Genomic DNA, 27,430 nt, shown 5'->3' on the forward strand with positions numbered 1-27,430 from the left:
CCTAATACAGCCATCAAAATTAGATCACATTGCAGCAAGTGGGAATAATACCTCGATGAAAATATGTGTTGTGTAGACTAAATCCAAATGAGTCTTTCTGAGGATTTTTGAACATAATTACTGCTGTTCAAAAACTTAAATATATTTATAAAAATATACATTTGTTTAAAACATGCCATACAAATAACTGCTCTTTAATATAAAATGTATTGTGAAATGTGGAGTGTCATTATTATATATAAAATGTGACACAAATGCACAAACACACACACACACACACACACACATTCATACAGAGGATATGAATTTCAGGTGATAGCAGTACAGAACACCAAAGTAATTTGTTTTGACTGATTGGTCACTCAAAATTAAAAATTGTTGCTGGTGGGTGTGGAGGAGGAGAAGGGTGGGGTTAGTGAAAAAAGGCAGACAAGATCTCTCATTCTCTAACATATGTTATGAAACCGAGAGCGAGAGCGACAGAGACACAGACACACGTTGAACTGGGTACGTTTTAAGTAATTATCATTTATTTGGATGATACAGAAATTAAGTTTAGTTGAGTTAATCAGTTGCAATGTAAGCTGAAGAAGCTAGATTTCTGTTAGCAGCTATAGCATAATGTTAGCCTAGCTAGAATATTGTAGTTTAACTGGAGTTCTGAGGCAGCTGGGTTTGTAGTGTGAAGTTGGTTTGTTTGAATAGAACACTTTATTCTCAGTTCAGTACATAATCAATCAAAGCATTTTTCTGTATCCCTTGGTGTAACAGGGCTGTCTAGCTCTATAAGGGATTGCTCCAACTCTTCCAGTCACCCATCACATCATGGAAGTGATATAAGATGTTCCACTTCTCATTTCAATCGATGTTGGGTTCATCTCCTGGCTGTTATTTCTCAAGACATACTCAGAGAATATTTAGAAGTTTTTTTTTATTGCACATACATAACATGCCCCTGGACGGTCTGACTGATGTATCTGACATGTGACAATGTTTTTTTGGTAATTTTTTGTCAATTGTCTTATTTTGAGAGTAATTAGTAGTAATTATAATATCATAATATAATGAATATAATATATATTTATGAATTCAAGGTTGAAATTACATTGAATTCAAGTTGTTGAAACAGATGTCTTTTCAGCTTTAACTTTGTAACCAAATTTAGATGTAGAGGGACTTCTATTTATAGATGTCTTTTCAACGACCTGAAAAGAGGCTATTCACCTTTCACTTTTCAACCAAATATCAACGTTGTTGAAACGTCAGGCAAAGTTGTCTTATCAACAAGTTTATGCTGGGTGGGCTAGCTTTAACCAGTCTGACCACGGTGCTCTACCAGGTCAAAAACAGGTCCATCAGCAGGTCGTCTAACAGATTGATCATCTATACCAATCTGGAGCAACATGGATCAGCTAATGACCAGGTTTGACAAGCTAGTGAATTTTTCAGCAGGGTTTTGCTCACAAACACATCTGTGGTATTAGCAAAACAGCAAAGCGAGCAGCAAAATACTGCAGAAATAGTTGCTCATAAAATGAAAACAGCCATTCATTTTAATGCATATTTTAACAAACACAATGTTTTCTATACACCAACACATGGTGTTATTGTCTGCTACATCCATTCTTTCCTTTAATAATACATTCATCTTCTGCCTCTGACTGTAAAGTCTTGGCTGTTCACACTGAAATTTAAGTCTTGCAGGCAAAGACACACACACATATAACTTGGATTTTTAATCAGTCATTTCTGATAAAACATCTGTCCTGCCAGTCCCTGATCTGTGAGTCAGATCCCATAATCTTGCCTTTTACTGGAATGCCTAAATGTACTGCCAGTAGACTGTCATCATCAAAATAACTGTGTGTGTGTGTGTGTGTGTGTATATGTGTCTGTGTGTGTGTGTGTGTGTGTGTATATGTGTCTGTGTGTGTGTGCGTGCGTGTGTGTGAGACTAGAAATATTGTGACATCATTCATGCCCTCTCAACTACTGATCCTATTCCTAATCAGAAGGGGTCAAAGGTCAGCCCACAAGGTCACAGTGCATCAACCACATACTGTTTAAGGCCCTTTCATACTGCTGGAACGAAATCTCGTTTTAGGTACTTTTACTCAAAACTACTAGTTTTGATCTTTTTTACACATGAGGAACTAAAGTTCCTCTTAGCTGTTTATAGAAACTTTTTTTTAGCTTCTACTCGCTTTGTTTTTCCAGCTTCTTTTCGAGTGTCAGGTGATGTTTCTTCTGTATTAATTTTCGTGTGGCACGGCGAGCAGAGGTGAAACATAAAGCAAGCATCTGGACATGAGACTGTTTTAAACTTGCAATTTAGGATCAATTGCCATTACTGATAGGACAAGTGTCTCTGATTGGCCATTGTCATTTCATTACTCAACGGACATGTCTCTGATTGGTTAGAAGACACAACAGCTAGAAAAATACTTTTTAAATAGAAACCGTTGATGCAACAGGAGCAGACTTAAATTAAAGGCTGTAATAGTACATTTTCTGTAATCGTAAATGCAATACGTTTTTCTATAAAATTTGCAGCCCTAGTTTATTGTGCATTTTTGCACTTAAGATTATTTTTGTGTGGTTTAAATAGCACCTCATCAATCGTCTTACTGCGGCTTCAGGGACGCAACACTGCACGCACGGCTCAAGCTTCCAGTGGAAAGACTGTAACCTGAACACACAAAATATATATAAATCCTAAAATTAATGCTATTTTTATATAACACAAACTTTAGTGGTATAAATACACATTCATAATAAAAATAAAAAAGATTACTAGATTTACCCTGGTAAAATAAGGTGAGAATTTGTTAGGTATAATAACTATCAGCATTTATGTCATTTGTTCAAACAAATCTGATGACCTGAACTAACAGTTGTATAATATCCAGTATGACATTACTTAATGTTGATTTAAGGTCTTCAACATAGGTCTCACAATAAAACTTTTGGGAAACTCTGCACTAATTCACTCAGACAGACTCTCACACAAGATTTTCCCACTCTTGAGGTTGGACCAAAAATATGTTGAGGTCCCAAATAAGTTGTAGGCTACATCTTCTGTGTTTATACAGCTCAATCCTAGACTTGTTTATGTGGTTCAGGTTTTTTTCCACAGCTGTGTCTGATTTTACATTTTTATTGGGGGGTGCATTTGAATATGGAACTTTTGATCAAGGGGTTGTGATTCCCTTGCAAAAGTAAGGAGTAAAGAGCCAGATTCGCAGTTGTGGCTGCTCTGATCTGTATGTGGTATGGGGTAAAGTCAAATATTGTCAAAGCCTGAACGAAGGGAAAAGAGCACTTGCTTTAACACTTAGCAGTGTAGTGATAATCACCCTAGCACCAATTAAAATGAACTGGGCCTCACACAAGGCAACAAAGTACATGGTGATTTTTGATCACTTAAGGAATACCTTAACAGTATAAAACATTATCCAAATGCTCCATTCAAAAAATAAAACATTGTAGGGAGTTGGTTATCGGAATAATCTGAAGGATTTGAGAGCAGCCTAACCCTTTAAAGCTCTTCTGTATCATCAACACAAGGAACACACATATGTAATAAAATCTGTATTATTTACAAATAGATAAATAAGAATAACTAACAAATCCTACAATATGGCACTAATATGTGTCATGAACACCACCTCTGAAAATCCTCTCATCTGCCACCGGAGGTCTCTCTCTCCTGAGTATTAGCAATTGGACTACAAATCCCAGAGCTTTACTGATTGCATACACACCTGTTCCCAATTTCACGGACTATTTAAGCATTGAGCAAGCTAGGCTCAGTGCTAAGTCTTGTTTTGATGTGGCTACATATAGCTTTTAACCCACAATTACTGTCTGTCTTCTGACCCTGCTTTGTTTATCTGAATATTGTGTCTGTCTCTCTGTCTGTCTCTCTGTCTCTCTGTCTCTCTCTCTGTCTGTCTGTCTGTCTGTCTGTCTGTCTGTCTGTCTGTCTGTCTGTCTGTCTGTCTGTCTGTCTGTCGCCTGCCCTGACCTTCTGCCAGTTGTGACCATGATTACTGCCTGCAATCTGACCCTGCTTCTTTTATCTGGATATTGTATTTGTCTGCTGCCTGCCCTGACCTTCTGCCTGTTGTGGCCACAATTACTGCTCTGTCTATGTTAATGTTGTTATTCTTGGTATTTTGACCCACGCATGTTTTGTATTCTGATTGTGCTGTTGTTTAATAAACTGCACATGGATCTTAATCCCAGTCATTTTTACAGAAGACTTCGCAACTACAGATCCAGTGGTCATCATGCAATTGTCCACCGAGGTGTCAGCTCAAGCAAATTTATTAGCTGTACATCAGAGCCAGGTACCAAATCCAGTTTCCATAATCCATGTCTATCTTATCCTGACAAAATTGACGGTACACCAGCAAGATGTAAAAGATTTCTAATGCAATGTTCTATGTTTATGGTGCAACAGTCCATGTTATATCCCATGGATGACAGTACATTTTTCCTTGGGTGTTCATTGCTTACCGGAAAAGCGTTGGACTGGGCGACAGGTCTGCGCAAACCAGGGCCAGAGTCTCGCCTCCTTCAATGACTTCATCCAGTGGTTATGAGAAGTTTTTGAACACCCCTAAGGAGGGGAAAGTTCAGAGGATCAGCTGCTTTCACTCAGAAAGGGTAGAAATACCGCAGCTCAGTATATGCTCTATAGTTTCACACTCTTGCCGCTCAGACTGTGTGGGTTGATGACACGTTAAAACTCCTGTTTTGTAAAGGAATAAACAGCGAGGTGCAATCTGAGCTGGCCTGTCATGACAAGGGGAGAACACTGGACCAATTAATTGATCTAGCGATCCGTACTGACAATCTCATACACTCTGAGGCCAAAAAGATCCAATCCACTTCATCAAGCAAATCTCCCCACAAATGACACTGAACTGGGACGAACTCATCTATCCACAGAGGAGCGAGAATGCAGCTTAAGAGAACATATTGGTCTGAATTGCGGGCAATCGGGATATCTGAGAGCGAACTGCCCAACTCGCCCACCTCAACCATATACTCCTAGGCTGAGTACATCCGTTCTGTAAAGTACCTGTAAAGATAACGTTCTCTACAAATACCATCATAACTATGGTCCTAATTGATTCTGGTGCAGCGGGCAGTTTTATTTATGAAGATTTAGCTCAACGATATGAGATACCACTAATCCCCTGTGAATCTCCCTTGGCAGTGGCAGCGCTAGATGGACGCCCTCTGGGAACTGGTTACATCCAAAGCACCACCACAGACATCACCCTACAAGTTGGAATTCTGGACATGGAGAAGACGCATCTTTATATCATCTTTTACCATTACCTCTTGTCCCGGCTGCATTAGAACAACTGCGAACAGCTAAATACTTCACCGAACTCAATCTCTGCAGAGTATATAATCTCATTCACATCCGTGAAGGGGATGAATGGAAGATGGCATTTTTCACCAGTAGTGGACACTATGAATATCAGGTTATGCCGTTCGGATTGGCTAACCAGTCATGGCTGGTCCATCAGTATTCCAGTCATTTATAAACTATGTGTTCAGGGACATGTCAAATCATTGGCAGTTTGTTTATATTGGCAATAACTTAATTTATTCAGACACCTTGGAAAAGCACATTAAACAGTTCAGAGCAGTCCTGAAACTCCTAACTGAGCATCAACCGTACACCAAGGCCGAAAAGTGTGAAATCCTTCTCCATCTTAGGTTACATCATCAGTCCTGAGGGGGTAGCCAAGGACGACAGTAAGGTTCAGGCAGTGTTGAATTGGCCTCAACCTTCCTCCGTGAAGGAGCTACAATGATTCCTAGGTTCGCTAATTTCTATAGAAGTTTCATCAGGAACTTCAGCGCTATCGCATCCCCACTCACGTCCAAGCTAAGAAGAGGAAACACCAAGCTTCATCAAGGCAGACTCACTATCACAACAGTATGACTCCTACCCTCAAAATTCCACTCCAGAACCAATCATCTTTACTTCTCTAATCCTGATTCCGGTTCGATGGGAAGTCATGACCGAAATCATTCAAGCCCATGCCCAAGATCCACCTCCCCCAGAGTGTCCACCAAATTTAACATATGTTGCACAAAGCCTAGGAGAAAAGGTCATCCATTGGTTCCATACCTCCCGAATCTCAGGTCAGAAGATAGTTTTATACCTTCCTGATGAGGAGATTTCAGTTTAGTGTCTTCCCGTTTCAGGGTTATGACTGGCTGCTGACATCAGTGGGGGCCCACACAGTGTGGCTCATCCTCCCTTCTCTCTATGTTACTCATTTGCATAGTCTAAGGTTCAGAGTTAAAACAGTGTCTTTAAAGTTTTATCTATGCATTGTTCCTTTTCCAAACCTCTTCAGAAATAATCTTGGAATTTTTCTGACGATATAGAGACCAAACATGATATTGAAAGATTCAATATTATGCATGCATTCATTTATACCACCGTAGGACATCTGCAATTGACATAAATAGTTCTGTGAACAAACATGGAGTGGATGTGTTGCAGTTGGTCTCCATGTTAGGAGTAAAAGTTTGTGTGTAAAGATTTGTTTTTGTGACTTCTTTGTTTCAGCTTTTCCCACATGGTAAGTTAACTCTTTCCCCGCCAAACACGGAATTTTCCGGGTTTTATGAAAAAACGCTTCCCCGCCAAACACGGAATTTTCCGGGTATCTGTGTTTTAGGTGGTATACGGTAAGGAAGACCCGCGGGCATGTTTTGAAAGAGTATGCAACTCTTTGATCAAAGAAACAGACTGCGATCATCTCAAACGTGAAGTGGAACACCATACTAATACTAAAGCACTTGTTTGATAAAAATGCCTTTTTCTCAGCTTTTTGTCCGAAATGTTGTTTTTGACAAAACCTACCTCTGTTCAAGTGGCAATAAAAAAAGAACAAATAAAGATAAAATAAAATAGTTTTTTTTTTTTTTGCCTAAAAGCAGAGGCTCAGATCTTTATTTTGATATATAGCATCTTCATATATTCATGGAACAAAATATTCTGCGGGCCATTAAAGTTTAGCGAAAATCGTCAAAAACCCTGGCGGTGGCTGGCAACTTTTTTTAAAAACGCTGGCGGGGAAAGAGTTAATGTTTCTTTGAGTGTTCTTGAATAATTTTTGTGGTCCTTCTCACCTCTGGTCTTAGGGCAAACCTTAGGATGGGGGGTTTGAGAGGTTGCTAAGAAACCACTCATGGCCAATGAGAAGTATTTTCCAATGTGATGGAAGGTTGAGGGCCTTAATATCTGAAGTATCTTGTAGTTGTCTGAGTATCTTATCTGATGGTTCTGCTTGGCATTTGTTGGTGTTGGTCCTGCCACAATCCAATCAAAATGGAGCCACTCTTCCTTGCCTTGACAGGGAGGGGTCTCTGCCATAAACTGGATCCTGGAATGTGATTGTTCACCACAGTAGTCTTTTTCAGATAACTATTTGAGCCTGTATAAAACATATATTTGTTTGGAATAATCTAGAATAAGATGCTAATTATTTATGACAAATAGTTGCATTATTGGTATGCGGTACGATTACACTCTGAGGTGTAATTTGATTTTTGGAATGTTTAGTGTAAATTTATTTAAGTTCTTCATTATGAGATGACTAAAACATTCAGTAGAGAATTAACTAAACAGTACATAGTAATCCATTTTGGAGCATGGCATTTCTGCACAAAAACCTGCGTCTTATTCACTAACCACCCACAATCTAGTTTAACCAACGCACCCAGCACTGCAATTGTGCTGTGTTTTAAGTTTTTTTTTTATTAAGTCTCATTTCATGTAAATTAGGCTTATTATTGTGATTCATTCAGGAAAATGGGGCAATTTAGATTAAATTGCTTTCTGCCGACCGGAAGAAAGAAGGCAGTAAAATAATTTTTCTATCAATCATATCAGCTGTAATTCATCAAATGATGGATAAGAGTGTTATAACCTGGCATATATCCAGATGAGCGGGGTAGTCAAACACACTCTCAGCATGTTACACAAAATTATTGAGGTGTCTGGATTACAGTAGTCAGTGATTCTGTTCAGTCATCCAAATTTTGTCAGATAATGGTGGTCTGCTGCATCCTCTGCTATACACTGATGTGTCAAAACATTATGACTGTTATGATACAGGTGAAGTGAATAATTTTAATAATCTCCTAACAAGGCCACATGTCAAGGTATGGGTAAATTAGATGGTAAGTGAACAACACAGTTCAATGTGTTGAATGCTGGAGAAATGGGCAGGAGTAAAGACCTGAGCAACTTGACAAGGGCCAAATTGTTATGGCCAAATGACTGGGTCCGAGCATCTCTGAAATGGCAAGGCTTGTCGGCACATGTCCCAACATATAATGGTGCTCCCAATCAGCAGCGGTGAGCGCCTACCAGTGATCAGTGGGAGAGACACACAAAAAAGACATACAAAAAAAAAACACAAAAGGCTCAGCCATGTGCAAGGGCAACAAAGGCTATCCCATCTGGTCTGAACCGATAGAAGGTCTACTGTGGCAAGGGTCACAGAAATGTTAGAAGACAACAAGACGGTGGAGGGAGTGTGATGCTTTGGGTAATCTTTTGCTGGGAAACCCTGGGTCCAGCCATTCATGTGGCACATATTCGACATATTCTACTATCGTGGGTGCTGAGGCACAGGAGTATTCAGTGATGCCGCCAGTAGAAGAGACACTTGCGGGTTATCTCTCACCTGGCTTGGCATCATCACTAAAGTGACTCACTCTCCCCACAAAGCCACGCAGGACCACCTCCACGCTTGTGGGGAAGGCTTATCAGGCAGGAGGTCAGGCTGGTGCTGCCCTGCACACTATGGCAGTGTTACAGGCATACCAGGCCGATCTGTTGAAGGACCTGAGTACGGGCACCACAGTCGATTGAGAGGCTTTCTCTGAGCTTCGTCAAGCCACGGATCTGTCTCTCCACACGACCAAGCAGATGGCTCGCACGATTGGCCGGTCTATGGCTCAACCTGTCGGGCATCAGAGACAAGGACAAAGTTTTCCTTCTCGATGCCCCGGTTTTGCCTTCTGGCTTATTTGGTGATGCTATGAATGTAATTATCACCAGGTGCCAGGAGGCAAAGAGTCAAGAGGAAGCCCTCGGACAACTCCTTCCTCGCCGCACTCAGGGGAGGGGCCGTTGGCCACCCAGCACCACCCCGGTCCTTCTAGAAGGGAGGCTCAAAAACAAATTGTGGCGAGTCATGCGCCCCCTCGTAGAGACTGGGGGCCAGCTCGTCGCCCTCAACAGCCCCCAAAGCAAGACCTCAGGGCAGTCATTTCTAAGAAGAAAAAACTCTGGCGGTCTTGCGCCCAGCCTTGTGGGGGTAGCCCCACTCGGATCGGGGCACGTGAAGCATACACCTGTACCTTCCCGATACCCCCACGAAACCTCTCCATTCCTGCTGCCTCTGGTGTTTCGTGAGTTAGAGGTTTCCGGCAAAATGTTGAGTGTTCCGTTGCTTCCTGCCTTAGTCCAGGATGCAGAATACTCGACATCCCCTCAACAGGAACTGTCAAAATTGATACCCATATCAGAGAACCTGGCAGTGTGGAAGCTACTGCCAGGTGTTTCTATGTGGGTTCTAAGAACAGTAGAAAAAGGCTACAGAATTCAATTCGATCGCCGTCCTCCACGTTTCAACGGCATGGTATCTACTACCGTGAAACTGGAACCAGCATGTCTTCTGTGGAAAGAACTGTTAAATCTCTTGGTCAAAGTGGCCATAAACATGTTCCCCTTCCAGAGAAAGAGTCAGTTTACTACAGCAGATACTTCCTGGTTCCCAAGAAGCGTGGGGGGTTGCGTCCGATTTTAGACCTTCAAGACTTGAATCACTCAATCAGGGCGTTCAAATTCAAGATGTTAACTGTCAAGACAGTCGTGTCTCAAAACCAACATCACGATTGGTTGGTTACAATCAATCTCATGGACTCCTGAGGAAGTTCCTGAGGTTTGCTTTCAGGGGCGAAGCTTTCCAATATCGGGTTCTTCCATTTGGCCTAGCCCTATCATCCTGCACATTCACAAAATGCATGGATGCAGCACTGGCTCCTTTGCTACTCCGGGGCATCCGCATTCTCAATTACATAGATGACTGGGTGATACTAGCACAGTCACAAGAACTGGCTGTTCAGCACAGGGATATCGTCTTAGTTCATCTGGTTTCTCTGGGTCTGAGACTCAGCGTCAAAAAGAGCGTTCTCTCTACCACTCAGGAAATTACAGATCTGGGCATTTTATGGAATTCGATCACGATGCGTTGTCTCCCGCTCGAATTGTGTCCAATCAGAACACCCTGAGCAAAGTCAGGCTAGGCCAAGGTTGCACTGTTCGTCAGTGTCAATGAATACTAGGTCTCATGGCATCTGCGTCCTCTGTGATCCCTTTGGGCCTTCTGCACATGAGACCATTTCAGTTGTGGCCAAAAGCCAGGGGATTTCATCCAAGGGCCAGTCCCCTAAGGCAGATAAGGGTTACACGCCGCATGCTTCATATCCTTTCTATGTGGTTCAGGCCCTGGTTCCTAAATTTGGGTCCCACTCTAGGTTTTTCTTGCCATCACAAATTGCTAACAACAGATGCCTCCCTTACGGGCTGGGGTGCGGTCTTAAGAGGTCGTCCAGCTCAAGGGGAATGGGAGGGTCATCAGCTCGAGTAGCACATCAACTGCCTCGAGTTGATGGTGGTATTTCTGGCCCTGAAATACTTCCTCCAGCATTTGAGAGGCTGCCATGTTCTGGTGCGGTTGGACAGCACAGCAGCAGTCTCTTACATAAATCATCAAATAGGTCAGATTCTCCTTTGGGCCCAGGGCAAGATCCTTTCAGTCTGGACATTTTATATCTCTAGATGCCTGAATGTGGGAGCAGATTTACTGTCCAGACAGAAAATACAGATGGGGGAGTGGAAACTCCAACCCGAGGTAGTGGAACAAATCTGGGTGAGATTTTACAGGGCAGAAGTGGACGTCTTCACCTCTCAACAGACAGCGCAATGTCCCCTCTACTTCTGTCTGAGTCACCCAGCCCCCCTGGGTCTGGACGCGATGGCACATACATGGCCCAGAATGTCTCTTTATGCAGTTTCTCTGCCCCGGGAGTCTTGGCCAGAGTTTGCCAGCAAGGGTCCTGCCTCTTACTGATAGCACCGTGCTGGCCAAACAGGGTATGGTTCTCGGAGATAATGTCTCTCCTCGACGGCTCGCCTGCTAGGGCTCCCTTTACTAGAAGAAGTACTTTACAGGAAAAATTATCAGCAGGCACATGCCCCCGCCACTCTCAGGGTTTACGTGGCTGCTCTATCAGCTTGCCATGCCTTGATTGACAGGGTGCCATTGGGGAGTGTTGTGGCAAAATATTAACCAACCATTATCACTGCGTAAGAGACACTCTGAATCAAACAGTCTTTTAAAAGAATGTATTCTTGCAAGAAGGACCCAGTCATTACAAAGGAATAACTCTGTGCCATGAGTGACCCTGTCAGGGAGGGCTGAATTGTTTTTATACCTCTTTTCCCCAAGGTCTCCAACAGAAGCAGATCCTCCCCCTCTACATTCCTTAGATACAGGGGCATTCCTTTGCAATGACTATTACTGAACAATGAGTATTATTTCTACAACAATTCCCTGCTTTTTATCATTCAGATTACTTAATCACAATAATAAACAATAAGACAAATTTTAAGTAATATCATCACACTTACACTCTTCATCTCTGATTTTCGCATTAATGATCACTACCTTAAACATTTGTGAAATAACATTTGGGAAAAGAACAAATGCTTAGGCTGTTTTTTTGGGGGATAGTCCCTGAAGTGTTAGCAAGCAAATAAAGACTTTATCTGAAGCCGGGCTAAATGATTAAACACTGTTACTGCACTTCCGACATAAAATCAGGCCCTCAGTCACCTCAGTATAAACAAGAAATAGTGTACAGATTAAGTAGGAAAAACGCATCAATTTAACATTTTGGTTATGTCACATCTCTTGGTTATGTCAGCAGGCTATAAAAATACAAAGAATAAAAGTATAATAAAATCCCTCATTTCAAATCCTCTCCTTGTACGTCATCTCGTAACACGGATGACCGCTGCTTATAACCCTCTTTACATATCAAAACATTCTCAGAAAGGGAAGACATACCTCATTTTAACACATTTCACAGTAGCTCTCGCTACTTGTATCATCATATTTGTGTTCATCATCCTCTGGATATACTGTCATTTTTTCCAATTGAACAGACATCCCTGCTTTAACCAGTCACTGTACTGAGCTGGAAACACACGTTATAATGCATGGTAAACATAACAATATCAACAGTCCTATCACCGCAATTGGTAACATAGTTTGAATCAGCCAATACTCCCATCCTCCACAGAGATTCATAAACCAAGTAAACCATGTACTCTCAACATGTTCTGGCTCCTGTACGGCTTTTCTCATGTGTTCAATTACATTTGTGATGTTGTCGCTGTAATCTGGAATATTGAAACAACAAGACATTCTCAACATTTTGCAAACTCCCCCTTTCTCTGCAGTTAACATATCAAGAACCAACCTGTTTTGAATGACCGCTGTTTCAATGAAATGAACTGTTTCATTTCATCATTTATCATTGTCAAAGTATTTTCTGTGCTATTAGCTATTGCTAATACTGTCCACGCTAGCCCATTTATATTATTAATTGTTACCGTTGTACCCACCCCTAAGAACAATGACCAACCCACGTTTGCTCCAGGCGTCGTCCATGGATCAGATAATGTGTACCCTGCATAGTGCTTTGGTAAAACCCCAGGCAAAATTTCAACATTTCTTTTTTGTCTTCCCACCCCAGGTGCCTTGTTTGGCGAATACACAGATGTACCCACATTCATTAAAGCTGGATAACAACATTTCTTTGGCATCTGATGAAATGCCCTGTTGCCACACACCCACACTGCTGCAGGTGAAGTTTCATGTGGCTTGCTGAATGGGCATGTGAAGTTGACTTGTTTGTCATTGATGACGGCTGTACAGTTGTCCGCTGTTCTGTCCTTCACGTTGATTCTGACCCTGCAGTCAGACCATCCTGCTTTAAACCATCTCGCATTGTTCTTGAATTCTTTTCAGTTCGTACCTTTTCACGATGATTACTGCTTGTGACCACACGATGGGGTTCACTCTGCACACAGGCCGTGTTATTCTCTGTGGTTGGCCTTGCTCTTCCACTGATAGTGGTACTCAAGTGTTCAAACTTGACCTCACCGTTTATTGACATTCACTCGGAACAATCTCCTCCTGTTGATTCTCCTGCGATGTTGGCGGAACTTTCCTCCAGTGATTGGCATGAACCCACGTAGCTCTCTCTGCGACCTTCACCGCTGTGTGAGTCGTCAGTAGGACTTGGAATGGTCCCAGCCACCTTTTCGTCTTCCAGCTCTTTCTCCTCAGGTCACGAATCACAACGAAATAGCCAGGCCTGATTTTATGTAGGAAGGTTTCAGCAAACTTTCCCTGAGCGGCTTTCACCTGAACACAAACATTGGACAACAGAGAAGACATTTCTTTGCAATAATTCAACATGTCATTCTCACACAGATCTGTTGATGGCAGCCTTTGTCTCCCCCCCTCTATTCCCATGAATTGTGGTCTACCAAAATGTATTTCAAATGGACTTAAATTTGTTTTGACTCTTTTTCTCATTCTGGTGTACATCAACACAATTGGGAGTGCTTTAACCCATGTGAGCCCAGTTTCCTCACAGCAATTTGTTCTTGATCGTTTGATTCTCCCTCTCAATAGTGCCTCCACTGGCGGCGTGGTAACTGCAGTGTGTTCTCATGTCAATTCCCCAAAACTGACCCACCTGCTTTATTGCTTCATTGACAAAGTGTGTCCCATTGTCCGAGCTGATTTTTGTTGGAATTCCCCATCTCGGAACAATCTCGGTTAAAAGAGCTTTCACTACTGCTGCCGAGTCTTGTTTCGAGGTTGGGAAGGCCTCAACCAATTTGGACCACAGGTCAACCATCACCAGGCAGTATTTCTGTTTCCCACAAGGGGTTATCTCAATGAAATCCATCATCAGATACTCAAAAGGCCCCCCTGATGGTGGTTGAGATACTATAGGTGTTTTTATCCCTCTTGCCACATTATGTGTGTTACAAATGACACATCTTTTGCAAAAATTTTCACCATCAACCATCCCCGCGTTTGATACATGGTCTAACCCATGTATCAACTTTCCATAATGAGGAAAGAAGTGTTTGGGTAAACAAGGCATGCCATCACAGCTCATCCACACATTCTCCTTAAAACTACAGCCAGCCGCCTTCCACTTGTTTTTCTCCTCGCCTGTGGAAAAAGTTTGCATGCTCTGTAAACAAGAAGAAATGTCGAGGTTATTGTCAGATATCAAAGCACACGAGGTCTCTTTTGTCTCCATCGCTGCCTCAACCTTAGCTGCCGCATCTGCTCGTGCATTTCGTGTTGCGACTGAACTGTTATCATTAGTGTGTGCATTTGCGCATTTGCAAATTGCAGGACTTTTTCCAGTAAAAGAATGGCCTCCAAAAGCTCAGACACACAAGATGCATTTAATATTGGATGACCATCTGACTTGAGAAATTTTCTGTGCTTCCATAAAGCACCAAAATTGTGTGTTACCCCAAAGGCATAACGAGAATCTGTGTAAATTGTCACACATTTGTCTGCCATAAGTTTACATGCTTCTGTTAAAGCAACCAGTTCAGCTGCCTGAGCTGAATAATTTGATGGCAGTTTGCCAGATGTCACGACTTCAAATTCAGTGGTTATCGCGTAACCAACCTTATTCTTCTCCTGTTTGTGGATCTTTGGAAGCCGACCCATCCACAAAGAGGATATTGTCACAATTGTCTAATGGCATGTCTAATAGATCTGGACGCAGTGTGCACACCTGTTCAAGCACTGACAGACAACAGTGATGTTCCTCGCCATCCTGCTCTGTGGGGAGACGGGTGGCAGGGTTCAAAGTTGTGCATCTTTTAACAGTTATGTTTGGCATGTCCAATAAAATTGTGTGGTACCTCAGCCATTGGGCTGTAGATAAATGTGACGTTCTCTGTTCTTGCAAAATCATGGAGACTGCGTGTGGAACCATCAAAGTTAAATCAGAATACTCCACAAATTCCCTGGATGCCAGTACTGCCAGTTCAGCAGCTGCCACAAACCTCAAACAGTGTGGTAGACCTGCTGCTACTGCATCAAGTTTGGTTGAAAAATATGCCACAGGTCGCAGTCTGTCTCCATGAGTCTGCAAAAGAACAGAAGTCATAAACCCATTTTTCTCATCAACCATCTGAACAAACGGTTTGTTTACATCTGGCAGACCCAAAGTGGGAGCCAGAGCCATTTGTACTTTCATGTTAGCAAATGCCTCCTCGGCTTGTCACATGATCTCAGCCCTTTCCTCGTAAAGGCTGTTCAAGAATGGCATAAATAGGAATAAATGTAATAAATAAGCACACATTCCTAAAAATGACAATAATTGTTTTTTTGTAATTGGTTTTGGCACATCTTTTATGGCCTGTACACGTTTGTCACAGATGGATTTACTGTTTGGTCTGATAACATGTCCCAAAAACTTTATTTCCTGTTTCACAAACTGCACTTATTTCAGCCCAATCTGTTGCTTTCATGCATTCTATCACAGAAGGGCCCAGATCTGCCCACAGCCTTGGCCTTGATCGCTGATAAATGTGGAGCAGTGTCACCTGATATCAAATAGAACTGCATTTGTTTTTCTGTCAGGCAAACTGAGAGCGCACACACATTTTTTGTCCAGAAAATCGTATCAAATTTCACAGTCTAATTTTCTACCCCATTAAACCACCCCTCCTCATATTGTGGTTCACGTTCAATTACGACATGTGACTTGCAATGCAATTGGTCAGGAGTCATATTTTCTGTGTTAAATGACATTGTTCGATCTTTTGCCAATTTCAAGATCATTTTTGCCCAATCATCATTTTTCACACGCCATTCATATACCCACTGCGGTTCAAATTTAGAACAACATATTTGTGGTTCTTCCTCAATGCTAATCCCAAAGGAACCCCCCCATAAGGGTCAAATTCAATTCACACATTAAATCTCTGGCCATTAGAAGTACCGGACAAGCTGGTGAACACAGAAACGCATGTTTAAATGTTCTCCCCTTCTCCGTCTCACACTCCAAGGACACTGTGAATTTTTCAGAAATCAAATGGCCCGAGGCCAAAGTGCTCTCATGCACTGAACCTGTCAATTTTGGTAAACATGGCAAGTCACATGGTCATATAGTAAAATTGCTAGCCCCAGAATCTACCAAAACATCTACTAATGTCCCATCAACTAACATTTGATATTTCGGCATTTGTAAAAACCCTGAACTTTTATAAATTCTCAAACATTCATCAGAAACATTATCACATAAAGCTTCATCAGTCACACTCAAAGATTTGCAAGCATTGTCTTCATTGCAGAGAGCAGTATGTAAATCAGTGTATGTGTGCGTGTTGTATGTGTGTGTGTGTGTGGTTAAAAAATGTTCACTTCCCTTTTCTGTAGCCAGCAGCTGATCACCCTCAGCTCGACCCCCTCCTCACTGCTCTCCACTTTGCTTGCTTCAGTCTGCCTTTTTCTTCCCCAGACAGTCTGTAGCCCAGTGTCCCTCTTGTTTGCACAGTTTGCATTTCGTGCATTCTCTGAACTCATGGTCGTCAGTCTCACACAAGCCGCAATTCCACTTCCGCTGATTTCTGTAGCCTCTCTTCTTTTTGTCGGCCCATTTCTGCTGTGGTTTCGATTTTGCTGATATTAGATTGTAGTTGCACAACTGCCAGCTGAAGATCTTTCTCCCCCTTTGCCTTGACTTCCTCTGCGTGCACAGCGTGTGCCAGGGTGGAGGTCTTCCATTCAATGTAACTTGCTTTCATCACTTGCGCGATCTCAGGTCTCAGGAAAAAAAGTTCATTCAGGTCTCCTTCACTGTCCGAGTCGGGAGAAGCTGCTTGTGGTGCTTGTCTTCTGGGTGGAGAGCAGTCGAGGTCGGGGTTCAGTTTCAGGGCTTTCAGCTCCGCCACACAAACAGATCTTTCACACATTTTATTTTCTCCCACATTGTCAATCCTACATGCTAATTCTTTCTGCATTTGCTTTTGCGCTCTTCTGTCTGCTTCCTTAAGCCAACAGCCCACTGTCTTTTCAAATTTTTTACACACATGTTGAACGCAGCCCCAACAACCTTTTTGTGCCTCGTTGCCCTGTTCCACTGATTCTCGAACCACTCTCAGTCTAGTCGTGCTCAGTGTTCCCTCTCTGGGGAAATCATGGTATTTGATCAGTTTCTCTATGTCCTGCATACATTTTCTCCTGTAGTTTTTTCTCATCTGACAGAAAACCGGTGTATCAAATTTGGCAAGCTTGCTTTGAGACTTCCCCATATTGGCTGTTTCTGCTTCTCTGTGGATTCACTGTTCGACGCACGTCTAATAATCTGTCGGACGTCTCCAACAGATCTGATTTCTTAATCAAAGATCAGATAAGGGTGCACTCCCTAGTGCTTTGTTAATTACGGTTTACTCAAAATCTTTCTCTGGAGTACGTTTCAGCGCTCAGTATTTTAGCTAACCTAATTAAACAATTTTGTTATTTTGCGAGAACTCAGTCTCTGTTTAGAAAACCTCTTGACCTGTTTGTAGGTCTCAGTTTCTGCTCGAGAACCTCTTATACTCGCACCACAGAAAACAGTCTCAGCCACTATGGTTCACTCACTCTTATACCAAAAGAAAATAATTTAGTCATCTCTTACCAGAAATATTTGAGTTGCCACGGGTTCGTTTTCATTTGATTCCAGTGGAGTTTCTCCTGGCCCTGATGAGGTCGATCCCTCTCTCTGAAGCTTACGAGGTAGAGCTGGAACTTCTCAGTCCAGGTAGCCAAACACTGTCCGCTCTCAGGTCCAGAAGGCACTTCCAAGGAATCCCACTATTCTGACACCAAATTGTTGTGGCAAAAAATTATTAACCAACCATTATCACTGCGTAAGAGACACTCTGAATCAAACAGTCTTTTAAAAGAATTTATTCTTGCAAGAAGGACCCAGTCATTACACAGTAATTACTCTGTGCCATGAGTGAGACCCTGTTGGGGAGGGCTGAATTGTTTTTATACCTCTTTTCCCCAAGGTCTCCAACAGAAGCAGATCCTCCCCCTCTACATTCCTTTGATACAGGGGCATTCCTTTGCAATGACTATTACTGATCAATGAGTATTAAAATTTCTACAACAGGAGACATCCTCTGCTCGCTTTGTTCATGGAGCCATGCGACTGAGACCTCCTGCTAGGACCAGGATCCCTTCATGGGATTTAGCAATAGTCCTTGAGGGTATGTTTGAGATCCCCTTCGAACTTCTAGAGTCAGCCTAAGGTTCCTTTCTCGACTATCCGGTCACTCTCGAAGCCTTCTGCTCCACGCCGTTTACAACGCCGGAGCAGGAAAGATTTCACGGACTTTGTCCAGTCCATGCCCTTCAGACCTATGTCCACCGCACTAGCCAGTGGTGTAAGTCAGGGCAACTATTTGTTTGCCACGAAGCAGACTATGTTGCATTGGGTGAGGGACACTTTTGCCCTGGCCTACGATGTGTGTGTTCAAGCTTCGCCAGTAGGTATCAGGGCTCACTCTACCAGAGTGGCTGCCTCATCTAAAGCCTTGGCTAGAGGTGTCCCTCTGCAGCATGTTTGTGATGCGGCAGGTTGGTCCTCTCCGCACACATTCATAAGATTTTTTAGTTTGGATGTTCATGCCACTCCGGGCTCTTATTTTCTTGAGTCAACATCACAAGCTCATGTCTGAGTCCTCTCGCGCTCTTGTGAGCACAACTATTCAACCATAAGGGGTCCGGACATCCACAGTGCGGCGGCGTGGGTATTCTCGTTCCCAAAGCGCTAAATCAGGACAGCATCAAAGTGTAGCTTTTTGACAGGGAACGTCTCTGGTTACTTAAATGTAACCCCTGTTCCCTGATCAAAGCGGAACGAGATGCTGTGCTTCATTGCCGCACTGGGATGCCCCAGGACTGCTATTCAGACAAAATATATTTGACGATGAACCTGTGACACATCTATTTATAGCCCTGCTACAGGTGCATCCAATGATGTCACCAGTAGAGGCTATAAATTCTGGTAAATTTCATTGACGTGTTGCACACATATTCACAGCTAGTCACACCTAAATTGTTCCCAAAGCGCTAAATCAGGGCAGCATCTCGTTCCGCTTTTATCAGGGAACAGCAGTTACAGTTAAGTAACCAGAGATGTTTTGCTCACTTGATGTATTCTAGGTTCTTATTGACAGTGATTACTTGGAACGGATGGACAGAACCCTCAAACCAGTGGTGCCACTCTTCTAGCGCAGCCTTAATGGAGAGTAGCTCTTTGTTTCCGACATCATAGTTTCATTCAGAGTTTAATTATTGGGGAAAATAAGCACAAGGATAAAGTTTTCCATGGATACTGTGGCGTTGAGAAAGAACTGCCCTGATGCCGCAGTCTGAGGCATCCACTTCCACTATGAATGGTTGGTCAGGACCTGGGTGCTTGAGAATGGGGTCGGTCGTGAAACTTGTCTCAAGTGTGTCGAAGGTGTTTTGAGCAGAGCCACTCCATGGTAGCTTGGATGGTTTTCCCTTGTGCAAAAACATTAAAGGGGCAGAGATGAGACTGTAGTTGTGGATAAACTTCCTGTAGAAGTTTGCTAATCCCAGGAAACGTTGTAGCTCCTTAACTGTGTTTGGTCTTGGTCACTCTGGGATTGCCTTGATCTTGGAGTCGTCCATCTCAACTCCTCTATGGCTGATGATATACCCTATGAATTTTGTATGAGTAACGTGGAATTCACATTTCTCTGCTTTCACATAGAGTTGGTGTTTCAGAAGGCATGAGAGGACCATTTTAAAGTCTTTGATGTGTTGTGCCTTATCTTGGGAGTATATGAGGATGTCATCAATGTAAGCAATGATACATCTGTTGAGGAGGTCTCTGAAGATCTCATTGATGAAAGACTGGAACACAGCTGGTGCATTGGCTAGGCCATAAGGCATCACCAGGTAATCATAGTGCCCCCTAGTGGTGATAAATTCAGTCTTCCACTCATCTCCTTCTCTAAATCAAACCAGGTTGTACACACTTCTCAAATTCAGCTTTGTGTAGATGCGTGCTTCACGTAGTTGTTTAAGTGCAGAAGGTACAAGAGGGAGCGGGAGTGGGACGGAGCCCTCCATCTTTCTTCTCAATGAAGAAGAAGCCTGCTGGAGCTGGTGAGGTGGATGGATGAATTAACCCTGAAGATAAAGCCTCCTCGACTTAAGACTCCATGGCCATTGTTTCAGGTCTTGACAATGGATTGGCTTTGCTCCTAGGGGGTGCCATATTGGGAAGTAGCTCAACAGCACAGTCCCATGGATGATGAGAGGGTAGTCGTGTTGCCTAGATTTTACTGAATACCTCATTGAATTCAAAGTACTCCCAATAATCTGACCATGGTAGTTATACAAGTTACTGTAGGGATATGGAGTTCCCGTACTAGACCTTGTGAATTAAATTCACAGCATCCCCAGAATCGAAGAGTACAAAAACAGATTTCAATTTCTCATCAAAGGAGAGTTCTAAGGGAAGAGAAACTGGATTTTGTAGAAGATTATATATTCATGGTACTCAGAATAGTTCTGGAGTCATGAAATATCTTGCCTTTGTGAGGGTATGTGGCATTTCGATGATTCCTTTCACCACAGTAATAACACCGATGCTCCTGATGACAACGCTCGCTTTCCTCATCAGAAACTCTGGTATATTTGATTTGCATTGGTTCAGGGGCTTTAGGACATGCCTGGACTTGACTATGGACTGATGGTTGTGACTTGGAGCCCCTCTCTGAACATGGTGAATTGCACATTAAATGATCAATTCTCACAGCCAAAGATATGAATTCAGCGAGTGTGGAATCCTCACCCTTGCATGTGAGTTCAGCCTGCAGACTGTAGTTCAGTCCCTCTCTGAACACAGTCTTGAGTGCGATCTCATTCCATCCACTTTGGGCTGCTAATGTCTTGAAGTGTATGAAAAAGTCAGCTGCCGAACGTGAACCCTGGCGTACATGAAGAAGCTGAACAGAGACATCTTTACCTCCTTCTGGGTACTCAAACACTTCATGGATCTGGGAAGCGAAGTAATTAAATGATGCTTGCAGACAATTATCACTCTCCCAAACAGCTGAGGCCCATTCTAGCACTTTACCGGTAAGTAATGTCATCATAAATGCACATTTCTTGGACTCTTGACTGAAAGATTCTTGTTGATTGGAGAAATATCCATCAAACTTATCAGGAAGAGCTAAACTTACTGGTGTAGCTTGTGCAGATAAAAGAGAACGGATATATCATATGAGGTTCTCATTTGCAGCTCTTAGGTGGTTTAATTGTTCCAGGAAACTTTTGAGCAGTTCACTCTGGTGAGCGAATGCAGCCTGAAGCTGAGAATCTTCCGCTGGATTCATTGGTGGCAAAGTATTCTGTAAGAGACTTGACATGACGGCTGAGTTAGAATCCTACGTTAGAGACGTAGTTGATTAAGAAGCAAAGTAGTCGATACAAAAGTAAGCAGTCCAACCAGGCAAACAGAGCCAAACGATAATCCAGAAATTGGTAATCCAAAAAGACAGGCACAATGGTCATATCAAGAAGGCAATGAGTAAATAATGGCATCAACACTTGGTAAGGCAGTGAAACATTGGATAAGAATGGCTTATATATATGTTACAACCGGGAAGTCACCACAGAAGTAACGGTTCAGTGTCAGTATTCAAGAGAAGGCTCCCTCTGGTGGTCGGCAGAAGGGATAGCAGCCTCATTCGTCACAACTACACCAAGATGGGCAAAAAGCATTTTTCTCTATTGATGACATTTAAAAAATATCTGTTTTCTTTTTTGAGAGCAACATTCAAATGTTTCATTTAGTTCTGTCAACATTAATCTATTAAACTGTAATCAAGTTAATGACATGATATGATGATTAAATAATTTCAAATAATTGCATCTACTGTATCAATGTTGCAGATATCAAGCCATTAAAATAATTTAATCTATAATCTAAATAATTATAAATCGAAATTCGAAAAAGTGGCTGTGTCGAGGAGGAGGGCTGTAAGGACACTAACCTGGCAATGAATCATCCTAATCAGCCAGGAGGGGGATAGTGATGAGCCAGTTAGAGAGACGTGTGTCTGTGTGCATCTATGTTTCCTAATCAGCCATGAGGGGTATAAGGACGAGCCAGAAACCCAGTTTCGGCACCACTGTGGCAGGCTCTGCCTTCCCTAAAAAGGAGGAAGTGTGAACCAGAGTGAACAATCAACAGCACTTTGATTTCAAACTCAAATTTAAAAAGGAGGAAGACACACAGTCAGAAATGCCCTTGCCGCTGGGGAGGGTCACGATGCTGAGGTGGTATAATACGATGGAACTGGAGTGGTTTGCCTGAAGGTTGAGGAGCCCGCTGCCATCTGCTAGGAAATGAAGGAACCCACTGCTGTCCACCAGGAGACGAAGGAGCCGCTGCTGTCTGCCAGAGGGTGTGGAAGATCGCTGCCATCCGCCAGGGGGTGGGGGAGCTTGCTGACGTCTGCTGGGAGGCGGAGGAGTTGCTGACATCTTCCTGGAGGTGGAGGAGCTTGCTGCCATCTGCCAGGAGACCAGGTCGCCCGGCGTCGCGGAAGACCGTTGCTCAGCTGGCCGAGGACCGAATGGCGGTGTGGTTGCAGACCGGAGTGTTTCTTTTTTCTCCTTCTCTTTCCTCTGTCTCTCTCGCTCTCTCTCTTTGTCTCTCCCACTCGCTGTTTCCCTCACACCCACTGTCTCTCCCAGGGTCCAAAGAGGGAAGGAAGTCTTTTCCAGGGGGAAGACCTACTGGCAGAAGGATGGCTGGAAGGGCAACACCTCCCTTCCAGTAAGGAGGGGAGGGGAGTATGTCAAGCCCGAGGTATCCCCTGCCTGAATCAGGTTGTGGAGGAGTGTGACGAGGAAGAGGGCGTGGCCGAGCCGTGAGGACGCACGCCTGGTGCTGAATCATCCTAATCAGCCATGAGGGGTATAAGGACGAGCCAGAGACACCAGTTAGAGAGAGAGAGAGGTGCACGTGTCTGAGTATGCGCCTATGTTTCATTATACTGTTTAAATTTGAGTTTGAAATTAAAGTTCTGTTGATTGTTCACTGAGTCTGCAACAGTGGCTTTAGAACTCAATATATTGTTTGATTCGAACATAATCACATGTCTACAGTAAATCAATTGTACAATTAAGTCTATAAATCTAAATTATACTTAGATGTTCTCACAGGACGCATTCTTGCTTTCCATCCATACCCATGTGTTTGCCAGATGCTTTTGGTGTTTTTCACTGTGGTTGTGTCACATTTTAATGGTTTTCTTCATCTCCAGCCTTAAATGTCGCATTTTAGGCATCTAGTGCCATGCTCTACAAGAACTCAAAGAAATATATATTTAATTTTTTTGTCTTAAAGTGTATTTTGACACTTATGCGCTAGGTTAATGTGCCAAGTGAATTCTAAAAATATTCCTCTTTCAGAATATTCCTCTTTCAGAATATCTTGTGGCATGCCTGATAAACTCAGCTGCGTACCCTCTCCTTCTCACCGCTTATATGTGGGCAGAGCAGTCTGGAGATGCCCACAGCAGTTATTTTTGGGAGTGCCATGTTAAACAAGTTGGAAGGTAATATATGGGTTTGCTGGAGTGACTGAAAGTGTGCTTTGGTGACCGACTGGAGGGATTCTGGAAACTGATTAAAGATATGTCTAGCCCAGAGACATACACAGTACTTATGCTGTATTTGTTGTAATTAAACATAGCTGTTAGAGTTGCTAGGAGGCAATGAAACATGGAGGACATTAAAATCCCTTCTAATTAAAGAGCTAGAGTATTTTATGTCAAACAGTGAAGATAATAGCGGATCAGTTGATGAGATTTATTTCACCTTCCTACATGAATAATGAGGCAGCACAGATGGCACACACACACACACACACACACTATTAACATGCTGCTAAAGTGGATAGAATTTCAGGATGTCTAAGGCAACAATACACGACTAATATACAGTGTAATAAGACAATAAAATGTGAGAGGTGTTTGTTATAATAACCTTTCAGATTTACACCAAAACAGGTTTGTATTGTTTTAAGTGTTGTGACACACCTGACTACGGTGAAACTATATTCGTGGAAATTATTGCATTATCACCCAACATCAGTGTCTGATCTCACTAATACTCTTGTGTCTAAATGGGAGAAAATCCATGCAGCTAAGCATGTCCAGAATAGTGGAAGGTGTAAAAGCAGGAAAGAGTAGGATAAATCTATGGTTTTGAAATTAAATTTTCAACAAACACATATGAATGTAGGTGTTGAGGTGTCCACAAACCTCTGGCCATATAATGTAAATCATTAAATTAAAGGGGTCATGTCAAGAGGAATACATTTTTCCTTCATATTTTGACATATAAGACATATATTTGACATATATTTTCTAAAACTTAATCCCCATGGCAAAAAAAGCATTTATTGAAACCAAACATCAAAAATGCCTCATTCTCTGCTTCCGCAACTGCCCTACGTCACTAGGGGTACATTAATTCATGACCACCTCTACAGCTCTAAAACATCAACGCCTACTTTTAAATCATCACACCCTTGGCCCTGCCCAACAGTTTCAAATTACAACTCTGAAGAGGAGATGCCATTATCTTTTATGCATCTGCTCTGCCTCTTGTTGTTTTGAGCACAATGCATCATGGACCCATTCTTTTGCCCATCTGCGCTCTTTTTAGTGATGTGACTAAATGTGATGCTGTATGTGTGTGCGTCTAGTTAACACCATGCTTTGGACTCTGTGACTATTTGATAGTTTATGCTGTGTAAATAGTTGAGCTTGAGATGAACAGTTTAATATATTTGGATACAATGTGTTGGATATGCGTTGTGTGTAAACCCTGAAATTTAGTTTTATAATATTCTGGGTTTGTCCATTCGCTTTCAATTGAGATTCAAATATGGCTGATGTCAAGAGGCTACACGATGTTAAACAATCATAAAAGTGGGCATTTATATTTAAGTTTTAAGGAGGCGGTTAGACCAAAACTGAGCGTTTCAGTCTTCCGAAACATTACATGAATGCAGCCTTAGATTAAAGTCCATATTTCCAAAATATTAATAATACATATCTGTAATAAAAAAAACAATGCCTGTGCATTTATTCTAAAAAAATCAACACCAGTTAATCTTTCATGTCTACTAAGAGGATGTAACATTATTGTGCCTGGGTGAGTGTATACTGGCATGCCTGACTGCTGCTGCTCCCCAGCTTAATCCTATTAAACTACTTCTGATCTGGATTTTGTTCAGTTTCATGCAACATCAGCTGCTAGTCGCAGGGAGCGCCTGAACTACCTGCCTGCCTTTCATCCACTAAACTCCAGCTTACCTTGGGCGAGGTTCGGCACTCACTTGTTTGTGTTTGAATGGACTTGCGGCGGTCTAGGATCGGCTGCTCTCCGCTGGATGATTAGCTGCTAGTCGTGGGGAGTGTCTGAAATACCTGCTGCCCGCCTACCTGCCTGCCTTTCATCGGCTTACCTCGGGTGAGGCTCGGCACTTGCTGCCTTGTTTTTGGATGGACTAGACTTGCTGTGGCCTGGGATCGACTGCTCTCAGCTGGCAGCTGTACTGCTGATTGCTTGTTTGTGGGCCTGTTGGTACACATGGACATTAAGACAATTAAGACAAATACCTGGTTGTGGTGGTGTTACAAAGAATTAACTCCCTTCTGCTCACTGCTCTGGTATGTTACAGCTTTATTAATGTTCTTAGCCCTCTCTACCTTGATGCTTCATCTCTTGGATATTATATTTGGCTAGTTATGGCTCTCATCTACTCATCTCTGGATCTGCATAATCTGAACTCTTCAAATCGTCTTCCTGTGGACATATATAATCACTGTGCTTCCTTGGAAATTCTACGCCATCCTCGATATGTCCACTGAGGATCTCAGATTTTTGTACAGTTTCTGTAAAGGCGCACAGTTCGCTTCCTTGGTTAGCGATTACATTCCAGTAATTTCAACCCATCATTACTCTTAAATGTCGGGTGCTATGTTATGGTCTGTGAATCCGTTAAATCTCTGTTCAATTAAGTTTTCATCTCCAAATGCTGAAAAAGCTGAGCAGCTGATGGTGAGGATGGCCTTGATAAATGCGAGGCCAACAAATCATTCATTTTAAAGGACTTTTTGATCTCGAATACACTTGACCTTTTATTTGTGACTGAAACATGGCTGAAACCAAGATGAACTATCATCTCTTAGTGAACGTTCTACACCTGATTGTGTTTTTTTTTTTAGCACTCCAAGACTTTCTGGTCATGGCGGGGGTGTTGCTACAGTTTAAAAAAAATAATAATAATTACATACAGATGTGTATTCCAGTTTTGAGATACAACATGGGGGTCCTGTATTATCTGCACTGGTTTACAGGCCTCTGAAAATTAACAAGAACTTTATTTCTTAACTTTATTACAGAGTTTCTCTCTAATATTGTGTCTTGCTGTAATTCACTGTTGATTCTAGGAGATATTAATATTCACCTTTTCTGTCCGTCTAAACCTTTGGTGAAAGTTTTTATGCTTCATTGAATCTTTAAATCTGGCATAACTCAAAATTTGGGGTACACATTGGACCTGGTGTTGTCGCATGGTTTTCACATAACAAATCTGAGAGTGAGTGATTGATGCTGCTATTTCAGACCATTTTCCAATTGAGTCTGTCTGTGTTTCTCCCACCTCCACTTGCACACAGTCTATAAGTTATTCTCATTTCATTCAACCTTCCACTTCCAGTTTATTTTCAGAGTACTATCAAGGTAACTTCGTGGATGCCATCTTCTTTGACAAATTAAACACTGAAGAGATGGAGATTTTTACTAAATCCTGCTCCTAAATAGCACTAAATCCTACTAATACTAAAAATGTTTAAGTCTATAAATAGTAAATCCTATAGACTTTGTTGCTTTCCTTAAGCCCAGGAAAGCTAATAGTAAGTGCACCACACAACCTTGATTAAAATATAAGAATTGCTCTCTTAGACAAGAGTATCATAAGGCAGAGTGAAAGTGGAAAAGAGACAAACTCAAAGTACCGTATGATTTTTTTTTAACACTTTAAAGCTTGAGCCCAAAATTCAGAAAATTTCATTCTGTGCCAGAATATGATATTCATATCCAAATTCATATTATATTCATATAACATCACACACCAGAACTGT

The 27,430-nt window shown here is 42.3% G+C and overlaps 1 protein-coding gene across 1 annotated transcript in view; it reads left to right on the forward strand.

The window, feature by feature from the left end:
• Positions 1–470: 470 nt before the first annotated feature.
• Positions 471–27,430, forward strand: part of LOC127619194 (uncharacterized) — a 37,253-nt gene continuing 10,293 nt past the window's right edge. The window contains exon 1 of the mRNA XM_052091998.1: positions 471–507. The gene's annotated coding sequence lies outside the window, so the exon portion shown is untranslated. The remainder of the gene's footprint in view (positions 508–27,430) is intronic.

This window comes from Xyrauchen texanus, chromosome 25 (genome assembly GCF_025860055.1).
Source record: "Xyrauchen texanus isolate HMW12.3.18 chromosome 25, RBS_HiC_50CHRs, whole genome shotgun sequence".
In the NCBI taxonomy this organism is placed as follows: domain Eukaryota; kingdom Metazoa; phylum Chordata; class Actinopteri; order Cypriniformes; family Catostomidae; genus Xyrauchen; species Xyrauchen texanus.